General features: G+C 38.6%; 1 protein-coding gene across 11 annotated transcripts in view; it reads right to left on the bottom strand.

Moving 5' to 3' along the window:
- Hnrnpc (heterogeneous nuclear ribonucleoprotein C) overlaps positions 1-10,625 on the bottom strand; it is a 53,034-nt gene extending 42,409 nt beyond the window's left edge. For 3 of the 11 annotated variants that reach the window (XM_015493146.2, XM_015493179.2, XM_015493185.2), the window contains exons 1-3: positions 10,472-10,624; positions 9,811-9,855; positions 4,924-4,949 (exon numbers count right to left, since the gene is read on the bottom strand). The gene's annotated coding sequence lies outside the window, so the exon portion shown is untranslated. Of the gene's footprint in view, positions 1-4,199; positions 4,809-4,923; positions 4,950-9,810; positions 9,856-10,471 lie in introns of those variants that run through there. The other 8 variants (XM_048798852.1, XM_048798855.1, XM_048798853.1 and 5 more) reach the window with 6 other exon arrangements.
- Positions 10,626-14,004: the final 3,379 nt, after the last annotated feature.

The following is a 14,004-nucleotide window of genomic DNA, read 5'->3' as shown; positions in this document are numbered from 1 at the left end:
TTTCAGTGGCACTTTAACAGAATTACATCCCATCACTCTTTTTTTTTTTTTTTTTTTTAAATTTTAATATTTTTTTCTCAGTTTTCAGTGGACACAACATCTTTGTTTGCATGTGGTGCTGAGGATCGAACCCGGGCCGCACGCATGCCAGGCGAGTGCGCTACCGCTTGAGCCACATCCCCAGCCCATCCCATCACTCTTTAAGACCCTTTTGTGGAGACTGGCTTCAAACTCTGACCCTCCTTCCTCAGCCTCCAGAGTTGCTGGTATGAATGTTGTATACCTCCAAGCCATGCTTTAATTCCATTTGGCTTTAACAAGAGAGCTGATGGCCTGGTATTCTAAAAGGCCAAATGCCTCTTGATTGAAAGAGTCAAATATGACTAACCAGGCCTAAGAAACATAATAAAGTTTCATTAACTGAAAAAGGAAAAAGGAACTTCTTTCAGGAATATAACAGCAGTCCAGTTTACTTTTAGGTTGATATATCTGATATTCAAGGAGACGTCAGGGAAGTAACTCGGTTAAGAAATAAATCAAGAGGGGGCCCGGGTTGTGGCTCAGTAGTGGAGTGCTTGTCCAGCATGCGTGAGGTGCCGGCACCACATAAAAATAAAAACAAATAAAATAAACGTATTGTATCCATCTACAACTAAAATAATGATATTTAAAAAAGGAAAAAAAATAATTCGAGAAGTACAGGATGTTGATACAAGTCTGGAGATCATCTGCTTATATAATACATAAAATTATGAGAATAAATAACCAATGAAGTTAAACAGAAAAATAGAACTAAGCCACAGGACATTCAAACAGAAAAAGGAACAGCCACAAACAACAATCTGGGAGAACAATAAAAAAATATTTCAGTCAGCAGGGTGCAGTTGTGTACACCTGTAACCCCAGTGGCTTAGGAGGCTGATGCAGGAGGACTGCAAGTTCAATGTGAGCCTCAGCAACTTACTAAGGTGCTAAGCAACTCAGTGAGACCCTGCCTCCTAAAGGACTAGCGATGTGGCTCAGTGGTTGACTGCCCTGAGTTCAATCCTTGGTACCAAAAATTATATTTCATCGAGACAAACAAGGTACAGCTGCCTGTAATCTCTGCAACTCAGGAGGCTACAACAAGGTGATCTCAGAGTTCAAGGCCAGTGTGGGCAATCTGACACAGAAGGAACAGCTTTCTTGACACCCTGCCTATGAAAATAAAAAGGGCTAGATGTATGGCCCTGTGTTCAATCCCCAGGAGTACTGTAAAAGATGCAAATTTAAAGACAAACATTATCAATATGGTAGTTAAAAATTCTTCAAAAGTAGAAGTATACTGTCATGACCCTGTCCAGGTGCCAAAAAGAAAAAAGTCCAAGCACCACAAAAATAGCAAGTAAAATCTAAAGTAATTGTGATATGGTTTTTGTGGTCCTTTAATTAAGACCCGTTTTTCCACTCAACATGTCAAAAGTAATCCAATCTGTAATCTTACTGCCTAGGTTGAATCTGCTCCATTTAGGCTTACTCATTATGTCTAAATCTTGGGCAAATTATTTAAATTCTGTACTTCAACATTCTCGTGTTTAAAATATGAAGGCTAAAATCAAAATTATGTTACCAAAAATTACCAAAAATTAAGAATTGCTAATAGTGGGGCTGGGGTTGTGGCTCACCTCGCACATGTGAGACCCTGGGTTCCATCCTCAGCACATTAAAAAAATAAACAAAATAAAAATATTTTTAAAAATTGCTAATAGTAACAGATACAATAAAGTGTTCAATTACCCAAAATGTTTGGGACCTTCAGCTTTTGGGTTTTTAAATTCTTGCATAGACCATCAGTTCAGTACACTTTATATGAAAATCCAAAAGCTTAAGCATCATGTTGGTCCTCAAACTTTTCAAATTTTGGATTTTCAGGTCTTAAGAAAAGGGATGTTGAACCTGTTATTACTTTCCTCAGGATGCAATGCATGTTCTATTACCGTTCTCCTGAATCAGAAAGCAATTAATTGGGTATTACAGAAATAACTAGTAATCTCCTAATGTCTTATCAGTTCTCCATCTGTCACTGTCTCTGCCATCACTAATTACATTTGCTGATAATACAAAAAAAAAAAAAACTTGAAGAAAAACCACCCAGTATCCTTAGTCCTATTTTCTTCAAGAGTTTAAAATAGGGCTGGGGTTGTGCTCAGTGGTAGAGTGCTCGCCTAGTGAGGCACTGGGTTCAATCCTCAGCACCACATAGAAGTAAAATTAAAATACCTAAAACAAAGTAAATATTTTTTAAAGTTTAAAACTGCCTACTTTTATAAGTCTACCATGCCTATCTACACTTAGTCCTCATGACTAACATCTCCCAGACTATAGACAGAATGTACTTCCTGACAAATAAATCTCTCTTCTCCAAAATACTTCCTGATTCTTCTTTTGCCAGATAATCTAGACCTGAAACTTGACCTTCCAAGGCCCTATATTATGAATATCTGATCACGCATCTCTTATTCTATGCATTTTCTTCCTTTTGTGGTACTGAAAACTAAAGCCAGAGATGCTCTACATTGAGCTACATAGCCAGTCCTTTTCTTGAGACAAGGTCTCATTAAGTCACTCCGGCAGGTTTTGAACTTGCCATCCTCATGCCTCAGTCTCTTGAATAGCAGGGATCTCATGCAGCTGTGTGGTACTATTTTTCAGGAATTATTGCTCCAAAGAAAATTATTTTCTCCCCATTATCTGTGCCTTCACATGATATTCCAGACCTCAAGCTTCACCCTTAGCTCCTTTACCATCATCCCTCCACTTCTGTTACCTACATTTGTTTTTCTATTTTCTCATCCATAATAGCATATTTTCTTTTCTCTCCATGGATCAAAACTACAATAATTGTTGTTTGTATCTCCAAGAGGAAAAGGTTTAATCTGCTGCTTATATGCCCAAATCTAAAATTTTTCAGAGTAAGAACTCTGAATTTTGTTTCATGAATCAACATTTCTACTTTAATGTCTCATGAATACTTAAAAAAAAAAAAAAAAGAGGGACTTGGGTGTGGCTCAGAGATGGAGAAATCATCTAGCACACATGGGCTGCTTGCTGGGTTTGATCCTCATCACCACATAAAAAAATGAAGATATTGTGACCACCTACATAACTATGGGACAGATATTAAAAAAAAATAATCAATACTCCTACCCAGTCACTGCTATTAACAAGCGTACCACTACAAATGATTTAAAAGTTGTAACTCCCATTATTCATGTCTTTATTAAATGTTATTCTTATAAATACTCAGGATTCGTCCCTTCCTATTACATTAGAGAACACACTGGATTGCCCAATAGCCTGCCGAGCCTCAAGTCTCACTGGAAAGGGGGTCAAGTCTAGATCCTTTTTTTTTGTACTGGGCATTGAACCTGAGGGCACTTAACCAATGAGCCACATCCCCAGCCCTTTTAGAGACAGGGTCTCACCAAGTTGCTGTGGCTGACTTTGAACTTGAGATCCTCGTGCCTCAAAATCCCCAGCTGCTGGTATTCCAGGCATGTTGGAATCACCACACCTGGCCCCTTTCCTCATATTCTTAAAAACTTTTCAGTGATAGCTTTCTAACATTAGAGCTTATCTTGTGGTTTGATTCATGTTAAATGTAAATGAGATAAATGCAGTCCAAAATTACTGTCATAAACCCAGACTGCTCTAAATGACAGACTGTCCTCACTAATTTGCAGTTATCTAAGAAAAAGACTGCCTAATGTCCTCGTCTTTTTATTAATCATTAAAACAAGTCATTTTCATTGTAAATTACAGGTAAACTTCAGCAGTCATATTTATCAAAAAATTCTTGGGCTGGGGATGTGGCTCAAGCGGTAGCGCGCTTGCCTGGCATGTGCAGGGCACTGGGTTCAATCCTCAGCACCACATAAAAATAAAGATGTTGTGTCCACCAAAAACTTAAAAAATAAATATTAAAAAATTCTCTTTAAAAAAAATTTCTCCAATCAGCCCAAATTAGGAATACATCATTATTCAACAATTAGTTTTACAAATAATTTAGGCTGCCTCCATTGGGAGTCATATCAAGCTATACACACAAAGGGCTTATCCCAACACTTCCAGAGACACTGACCTACACCACATCCACTAAATTTAAATGACTCTACTTGCTATTCTTTGCAATGAAACCAATTGGACCTCACACCTCTTACCATCACCCAGGAAGGGTGTGCATCTGATCCGAAGGCCCCCCTGGCTCCAGGTCATCCTGGCTGATGCTGCTCCAGGCTGGGCATCCATGTTGCTGCAGCTTGTGGTTTGTGAGGGGTAGTGTACAGGAAAAGCAGGATGGGATTTCAAGGGAAACAGGAGGAAGATGGCTTTCTGGGAAAATGCCATCACCATTATAGGTGTTAAGTAGTACCACACACATTTTATTGCAGCACAGTTTAAAAATTTAACAAATTAATGATTAAAAATAAAAAACAAAAATAAAAAAAATTAAAAATACAGACGTCCAGAGATGCTCTAAAACAGTTAAGTTAAAGATCAGGAAAAATAAGGTCACAGACTTAACAGCCAGTAAAATTATTTCCAGTGTGGGGAAGGGGTTGAGGACAAGGGTGGGGTTGGGAGAGAAAAGGTTTATGTGATCAATCCACTTAAAAATGCTAATGCCTTCACTCTCTCTCCCAAGATGCAAAACTCCAAAGTCAATCAGGAGGCCGAAGAAATTCTTATGAACATTCAGAAAAACTCGATTTTAATCCGGTTAAAAATCATCAGTGTCATTATCATCATCATCATCACCATCATAAGTATATAATAATAATAATAAATAATAATAATAAATAATAATAATAACTAGTAACAACAATAAAAAGGAAATCAGCGGAAAGTCAGGAAAAATGTAAAAAAAAAATTGGAATAACTTACTGTAGCTGAAGATCAAAAAAATCTCACTGTAAAAAAACAAAAATAAAAATAGCCCAGATTAGAAAAACGGGAGGTGCAAAAATGTTAAGTCAGTAAAGTTCATTTCTTTTTTTCTTTCCAAAAGCAGTTTCCACAAAAACCGCGAGGGTAATAATGTTCTCAGTAGCAGACAAGCAAAGCCCTTTCCACATCATCAATCAATCTTAAAAATACACGAGGAAGTATAGAGGTCAGTTTATGAGAGGCTAAAAGGCTCCTCCTCCTCTAACCCAACTGCTGCAGAAAAAATAGAAATAGAAATTTTAAAAATTACATCTGAAATCCAGGTCCCGTTTTTGGAAATTTAAAAAAAACACCTGTAAATTTGCTGTAGTGCACACCAAGTTGCATCCTTATGTTTAAAATGTCTTTATAAAATCATTTTGGAATGGGAATGTGTGTGTTCTGGAAGGGTGGGGGAGGGAGGTTAAAAATCAAAGCTGAGCTCCAGTGAGTAGGGATGGGGTTCGCCTTGCTGCCCTGTGAAAGGAGAAGGGACAGATTGAGTCAGAGTTCCTCAGAAATGTTGTGCCCTAAACCCCCAAGACAGAAACATCTGTCTATTGCATCTAACACATTTTGGTAAAGCATTAACATTTCACTGGAATGGGGTAAGCCTTGATAAGCATTATCACTGCTACCAGTGACTGTATTTACAATTCAACATCAATAGATGGCCAAATAACTAAATACATGTCAGAGTCCCCTTAAGGGGCTCTGAAGAGAGTATACATATGAACAAGTCATCTCAATAATCTTCAGTTTGGGCACGAAAAATACAAAAAAAAAAGTAGGCCAACAAATGGAGATGAAAATGTGAGCAAATATCAAATACTGAGGTTATGAAGGTAAGCAGACTCATGTACTTTTCTTGAGTAATATGGACTGAATGTGAATGGTCTATCATGAAGGTATGAACTAAAGATGAGTTACCTACTCTCAAAACCAATGAGTGATCAAACCAAAAGGCCTAATGAGGTTCTACAGTTAGGGGGAAAGGTATTTTAAATAAGGAGCCCATTTAGTCCACTCACTGACAAATGAAAAACGATACAGATGGAAGAAAAAAATTAACTATTGTGGCTACTGAATATTTAATGTAATAAAACATGTGAAATAAACTATGGTCTTTACAGATGTTTCTGTGTGTTTTTTTATCATCTAGTATAGTGAATTGGAAGAATCTTGATACATAATACCATACTAAAATAAATTATACATGACACAATGGTTGTTTCATCAGTTAAAGGAATTAGACTGTAGCTAATAGAGTAAGCATGAATTGGTTGCAGTCACATTTCCATACTGTCATATGGTCTTGTTCTCCCTAAATTTGAGTAAACTCTATAAAAATTTTAACCTGACCTTTGAAAATGTGTTCCCTGAGCCGAATATGTATGAAAGACTACAGCAACAGAACAGGTAATAAAATTCAGATTTTTAACTAAATTTTTATAAAGCAGACATGTTTACGCAAGACATACTTTCATATTTAACGGGTAATAGTGTACAAATGTAAATACTATAGAAAATGTACATTTGAATATTATCCCCTTCAAGTCAGTATTGAAATTACTGTGGAACACTCCTGTGTGGAATCATGGTCTGAACCTGGTAAAAAAATTGTCAGTATGTTAAATTTATGGCTTGTCCACAAATCCTTTGCATATACACTGCAAGACACGCCCTTAAAAAGCATGAAAAGAAAGCATTTACATTTCTCAATGCCAAGAAAATACTGTCCTTTAATATGTTAATCAAGACACCACCACACCATACCAGGAAAATGGATTGCAAAGCTTTTCAATTAGGAGTTATCACAGATCAGTCAAAACCCATGAAGTCTGGATTCCTTCTTCTAAAATGGTATTCTCAAAGTGACTTATGCCAACCAATAGCATGAATGTCATCACTTGGCACTCACTAGAAATGCAAATTACAAGGCACCATCTGAATTAATTAGAAACTGGTGGGAGAGCCCAGCAGTTCAACTTGTCTTCTAGTTAATCCTGTGTTTGAGAATCACTGTAAATATCTGAGGAAACCTTACCCCCTAAATCAATTCCTTAAAGTGCCTTACCTTTCCAGTGTATTATCTATCAACTGTCACAATGCTTGAAATGTTTTCCTGATCTAATATAAACACACCCCAAAAAATGTAACCCTCCTTTCACAATAAATATACCAAAGGAGTCAAAACCCAATGGTAATCTTTTTTCCTTTTATAAATGCAAACATTTCAGCATCTAAAACAGTACCTGCAGTTATGCTATACCTAACATTTCTGGTTTTCACAAATCAGAAAAATAAATAAATCTAATACATACAAGCAAACCATAACCTCCTGTTTCCAATGACAATGAACACATAAATATTAAGCAAGAACAAACAATGCTCCCAAAAAACAAATATTACCCGGGAATGATACCAGAATTCCAGATACTCAGGAGGCTGAGGTAGGAGGATCACAAAGTTTCAAGGTCAGCCTTAGCAACTTAGTGAAGTCTAAACATCTTAGGAAAACTGTCTCAAAATAAAACATAAAAAGCCCTGGGGTTGTAGGTCAGTGGCTAAGTACCCTGGGTTCAATCCCAGGTCACTCCCCCTCCAAAATGGCCTAATAAAATTTCGAAGACTGACATACAGTTTTTATGGTGGTTGCTAATATTAATTACTAATTTAGAAAATTGCTTTTATTTTTCCAGTACTGGGGATTGAACCCAGGGGTGCTTTACCAACCTACATCCCTAGCCTTTTTAAATTTTAAGAGTCTCAGCTGAAGATAGCCTCAGGAATACCACCATACCCAACCAGAAAATTGCTTTTAATAAAAACTTTTCTCCACTTTCCAGTCTTCTGGAAACAAGGTGATTTGCATTAGAGAAATTAAAATAAGAGCTGGGCGCCTTGGCACACAGAGAATTGTAGGTTCAAAGCCAACCTCAGCAAAAGCCAGGTGCTAAGCAACTTAAGACTGTCTCTAAATAAAATGCAAAATAGGGCTGGGGAGGTGGCTCAGTGGTCCAGTGCCAGGGAGTTGAATCTCTGGTACCCCCCAAAAAGAAATTAAAATATAGTCGAAGCCCTCTGATTTAACAGCTATGAAACTCAAATCTAGAAGTTCCACTGATATGCCTGACATAACAGATGCAATGAGCAAGATAAAATTCAGTTCTCCAAACCCCTAAGCCAGGATTCTTTCCACTGTTACACTCCCTAGTTAAAATCTCTCACAATCAACACTTTATTTTCCCCCCCTTTTTGTGGTACTTTACCACTAAATTACACCCCTTTTTTTCTTTTTGAGACAGTGTCTTAAGTTATTGAGGCTGGCCTTGAACTTGTAATCAATCCTCCTGCCTCAACCTCTGGGATTACAAACGTGCATCCCTGAACCTGGCAATTTAACTACTGATCTTTTACAACTAGCTATTTTAGAATTTATTCCTTGCCTGTTCCTAAGAGTCATTTTATCTCAAATGATATCACATATTACGTCAAAACCTCTAGAGATCTAATTACAAACATAAGCAATATTTAAATTCTCTACAGAAGTAATAGCAACCACCATTAATTATTACCAAGAATGACTCAAGCATAACAAGATCTGAAGACCTACAACCTGTCATCCTTCCTATTCCTCTGGGTACAATCAGATTCTTACCTAGTTGAGAAAACATCTAGAATTGTTTCTGATAGTCTGTGGCTAGAGCTCCTGATATACTTTTTGTTTCCTTGATACATGTGAACATACAGGAACCCATATTTCTAACAAGTCAAGGGAAGAAAAGTACCCTTGAATTAATTTCAATTTTTATCAGCAACTTTCTTACATTCTAATTTCTGACATCTACCAATATTTTTGATAATCAATTACAGCCCTTAACCTCATTTCTCTTTTTTTGCAGCACTAGAGATTGAACCCAGTCCTTACATGTATAGGCTAGCCCTTTTAAGACTGAGCCACATCCCCAGCCCTTTTTGAGAGGATTCTCCGAAGTTGTGCAGACTTGGATCTTCCCATCTCAGCCTCCCAAGTAGACAGGATAAAAAGAAGGCAAGACCACACCTTACCTTGGTTTCTGACTATTCAGCAGTGATAAGTTTTTTAGCCCACGAATAATACACGTTTAGGCTTTTAAAAAGTCTTAGCCCTTACCCATATCAAACTGATTCCTTAAATTTATGTATTGGTTTAAACTGTGATTAATGATATTAGTTTTTGTTAAAAAAAAAAAAAAGTAATGATAAATCGTATACAAGGATTTTTTAAAAATGTAATTTCCCAGATAGGCCAATGTGACACTACTTTAGTTATTATTTAAAGGGTGATGCTGAGGACTTTACCCAGGGTGTACTACATGCTAAGCATGTGCTCTACCACCACTGAACTACACCTGGGACCCATATTCTTTTTATGTTAGCCAATATTACAATGAGGTTTCAGCATTTGGCAGATAATAAGCACCACAATACTTGGCTTACTAAAAAGTAGCTGTGCATTACTGCCCAAGTTCAAATGTACAGAATTAATGACAATATCTTGAAAGGTCAAATTTTAATTCTGTCTTCATAGCAAGTTACATTAATAACAAACCGAAGTCTGGTAATTTTTTTTTCTCAAGTCCAGGAGTTTTGGGAATTTCCAGTTACCAAAGAGTTTCTGTAACTGGGTTCTCCTAAATTAGAATATAGGGTTTTAGTACCTAGTGTTCCAATAACTAGGTAAAACTACTTGACCTACCTAACATCAAATTCCTTAGTAGTTCTGCTACTGGTTTAATATAATCCTGTCAACCAACACTCTTAATGCCTCAGTTCCTGTCTGAGAAAGATATTAATACCTACCTCAGCAAAGATCCACTAACTTATATATTTCAAGTGATTTGTAACCTGCAGATAAAAAAGTCAGCTGTAATTATTACTGTTAAATATATACAATATTTCCTTTAACAAACAGTTAAAAGTAAATACTTCGAGATCCAGCATTTGCTCAGCGAAAAATAAAAAGTAACCGGTAAAAATACTAAACCTATTGTTAAAATATTATTCCTATGCCATGCGGCATGTTCCGTAATTTATAAAATTCGCCATACCTCTACCCGTCCTCATCCCCCCCGCCCAATTTTTAAATTTAAGGCAATGTTATTAAAAAGCACCAATTATACATTAACTGCAATTATATTATGAGCCTCTCGGTCTTCACTTTCGTTATCTCGGGAGTCCTGACGGTCGTAGAAAATGAAAGGGAAAGAAGCCGTTAAACACACTAGAGCGAAAAATGCACATTTTTCTTGCCGAGAGCAGCCTAAAGGACACTAGGTTAAGTCTACGCAGAGGCTGAGGCCTGTAAACTCTCTCCCGCTCCAGACCTAATCCCCAATGCAGAAAAAATAAATACGGGCCTGGTTACTCTGCCGAGGGGAGGGTTCCCTCGTCTTTTCTCCCACACCCTCTCGGTCTCCCTAAAAAGCCCAGCGCCCCCACTGCGTCCACCCCCTCCACTTACCAGGAGGGGGAGGGAGAAGAGATTCGATTCTGAATCTCCTACTCCCAGATTCTATATGAAGAAGTCGACCGCTGCTCGAAGTCAGCGAGGCAGCCGCAACCGCTCAGCCTTCGTCTCTTCACAAAATGGCCCCCGAGTCTCCTCTGCCGCCGAGGCGAAGACCTAAACCCCGCCCCACTCCCAAGAACCTTCCTATTGGCTGTTCCTCTTCTCGCGCCTGCTCCTAAATAGACAGTACTACCGCTTTTCACAATTCTGTCCAATCACAATCAGAAGTGGGTTAGTCCAAGTCGGAGAATTTCCACATGCGTGACAGAAACTAGTTTGTAACTGGCTATTATTCCTGTCATTTAGTGCTTGAGGAATGTTTATTGGCCACTGTACCAGACGAAGCGCCGGGTGGAAACTCGCCTTTGTATAACGTACCGCTTCACATCCGGGTATCCAGGAGCTCTGACTGGCGGCCGCATTGTCCTATCTCTGATTTTTAGAGTTCCTAGTAAAAGGTCCGCCCAGATCTCGGAATTCCCGCGGCGCGGGGGCAGGGAAGGGTTAGGGTGTAGCCAGGCGGTTAGGGTGTAACCGGGCGCAAAAGGACCTGCCCTAGCTTCGGGCATAGGAAAAAGAAAAGGCGCCAAATGAGCCCTCCGCCATGCCGCGTGGATAAAAAAAAAAACACTAGTCTTTGGAGTCAGAAGGGAGCATTGATAACTAGACCGTGTTAAAATTGAGAAAACTAACCAGACTTGCAGTTTTTCCAATACCAGATCCCTTCTCGTTTCCAAACTCTTAATATCAGCTGCCTCCTGGACTTCTTAAAATGTTTGGCCTCCCAAACTCCAGCCCCTAATCTAGCCTAACTTGTTTCACTCACGAATATACAAACCAACCATTTTGGCCTACCTCTCCAAACCTGATCTCTTAATTCTCATCCTGAAATGGGGCTGTCTCCCACTTAACCCGCTTTCTGTTCTCTCCTGCCAGTCCCTCTTGTTATATTATAGGAAGCTTGCACACATTGGACTTGCTCCTGCTCTGCTCAGAAAAGGAAGCCTTTTGTGTGCTGCTCTTAGGGAAGATTTCATTTATTATTAAGTAGATACAGCAAGGTACAAAGCACTGTCTGGGTAGTGTAATTTCATTTGTATGCTTCTTTTTTTAACCCGCTGATTGAACTCAGGCGCCTAATCACTGAGCCATATCCCCATTCCCTTTTTATTTTTGTTATTTTGAAACAGGGTCTTTCTAAGTTGAGAGACATGTGTACATATATGAAGGCAGTTTTATGTACTCGTTTTGCATTAATTCTAAATTCCAGAGAAAGAAGGCTAGCTCTATTTTTTTCTTTTCTTTTTTTTTTCCCCCTTTAACCAGGGATTGAATGAACCCAGAGCATTTAACCAGAGTCACATCTGCAGCACGTTGTTTTTGTTGTTGTTGTTTTTGAGACAGGTTCTCCTTAAGCTGATTAGGGTCTTGCTAAATTGCCTTGAACTTGGGATCCTCCTCCCTCAGCCTCCTTAGTCGCTGGGATTACAGGCATGCAGCCCCACACCTGACTAGCTCTTAAGTCTGGGGGAGAGAAACTTTTTAACTTTTTCATTGGTATCCGTTTCCATACCATGTGGATTCCTCCCCCCCTTATATTGCGTTAAACTAAAAAGTAAAAACAAGAGACATGGTAGGAGCCGGGTGCGGTGACCCTTGCCTATAATTCCAGCGACTCTGAAGGCTGAGACAGGAGGATTCGAGTTAACATGGGAGGAAAAAAATATACTAAAGGCTTAAGAGTGGTTTTCACCTGATGGGGCTATTATATGTGATTTTTGTTTGTTCTTTCTTTTTCTTTTTCTTTTGAGATGGAGTGTCCCGGGTTTCCCAGGCTATCTTTGAATTTGCAGTCCTTCTGTCTCAGCCTCTCCAATAGCTGGGATCACAGGCAGGAGCCACTATGCTGTCCAGCCACTATGCTGGACATACATTTTCTTAATCATTTACTTTGAATCAGTGGAGAAACATCTAACAAGTGCTTAAAGCCTCATCTGAATTGCCACATTGCAGTTTATTTCAAAGAACTTCATAACACTGGCATGAGGCAGGAAGAGGGAAAAAATAGGTAGAGACATAAAAGAAGGACAAGAAAGGGCTAGGGTTGTGGCTTAGTAGCAGAGTGCTTGTCTCATACATGTGAGGGACTGGGTTTGGTCTTCAGCACCACATGAAAATAAATAAACAAAATAAAGATATTGCGTCCATCTATAACTAAAAAACATTTTTAAAAAAGGACCAAAAACCCTACATTCTAATTCAGAAGTTTGTACTTCTGGTGGCCTGTCATTCCTAACACCAGTCTGACTACCAACCTGTAACTCCCAAATTCCTTAGAAATCTGTAAATCTACCTGTAAACTGTTAGTTAACCCCCAATAAATATATTAAGTAAAGAGAGGTACAAAATTTTGAGAAATTTAGGGGATTTGCAGTGTTATCTATTGGTCAGATGATAGAGATCACATTGGCCTAAAGATCCTGAGATTGACCCTACCACCATAATCATATTGACATCACCAGACTATTATTTCTACATATTCTCCCATACCTGCCCCTTAAAAGAACAACCAGGAAAACAGAAAATGCAACTGTCACTCTAGAGAAGGCTGGCATTTACCCATTAATGTGTGTATTTCTTGCTGTAGCCCCAAAGACACCCCTCCCTTGAGATTGTCTGTGTTTTCCCTTGAATATGAATTTACTTTCCTAAATAAACCTCTGACTATGACTCTTACTAGTGCATGCTGAAATTCTTTTCTGTTAAGTAACCCAAGGGTGCTACATACCCTGGGTCAAATTCCTCCGTCTCTCTGGGAACTCCTCCAGGGACATCTCTTCTGTAACAACACTGTGGTTAATTTTACACTCTTCTCTTCTCCTGGAGAGTAAGTTTTTTTTTTTTTTTCATAGTAGAGTTTAATTCTTTTTTTTTTTAAGAATTTTTTTAATATTTATTTTTTTTAGTTCTTGGCAGACACAACATCTTTATTTGTATGTGGTGCTGAGGATCGAACCCGGGCCGCACGCATGCCAGGCGAGCGCGCTACCACGTGAGCCACATCCCCAGCCCAGAGTTTAATTCTTATTCCTCTCTATATTTCTCTTGCTTATTACCTGGCATAGGGCCTTAAATAGAAAGTAAAGTTGGGTTTGATGGCCTGAACCTGTAATCCTCATTCTTAGGAAGCTGAGATGGAGGATCACTTGAGTCAAGGAGTTCAAAATCACCCTGGGCAGCATACTGAAGCCCTGTATTTTAAAAAAAAAAAAAAATTGGCTCAGTGGTAGAGTTTTAGAGTTTTTACCTAGCATATGAAGGGCCCTGGGTTCTATCCCAAGAATCACACACACACACACACACACACACACACAAAAAGAGTGGGAGAGAAAGAGAAAAAAGAAAACATAGTGAGAAATCTGTTGGGGTTTTTTTGTGTGTGTGTGTGTATGTGTGTGAAACTGGGGACAGAACCAGAACCTAGA

The sequence above is a fragment of the Marmota marmota genome, unplaced genomic scaffold (assembly GCF_001458135.2).
Source record: "Marmota marmota marmota unplaced genomic scaffold, marMar, whole genome shotgun sequence".
Taxonomy (NCBI): domain Eukaryota; kingdom Metazoa; phylum Chordata; class Mammalia; order Rodentia; family Sciuridae; genus Marmota; species Marmota marmota.
This window is presented reverse-complemented; position numbering and strand designations above follow the sequence as displayed.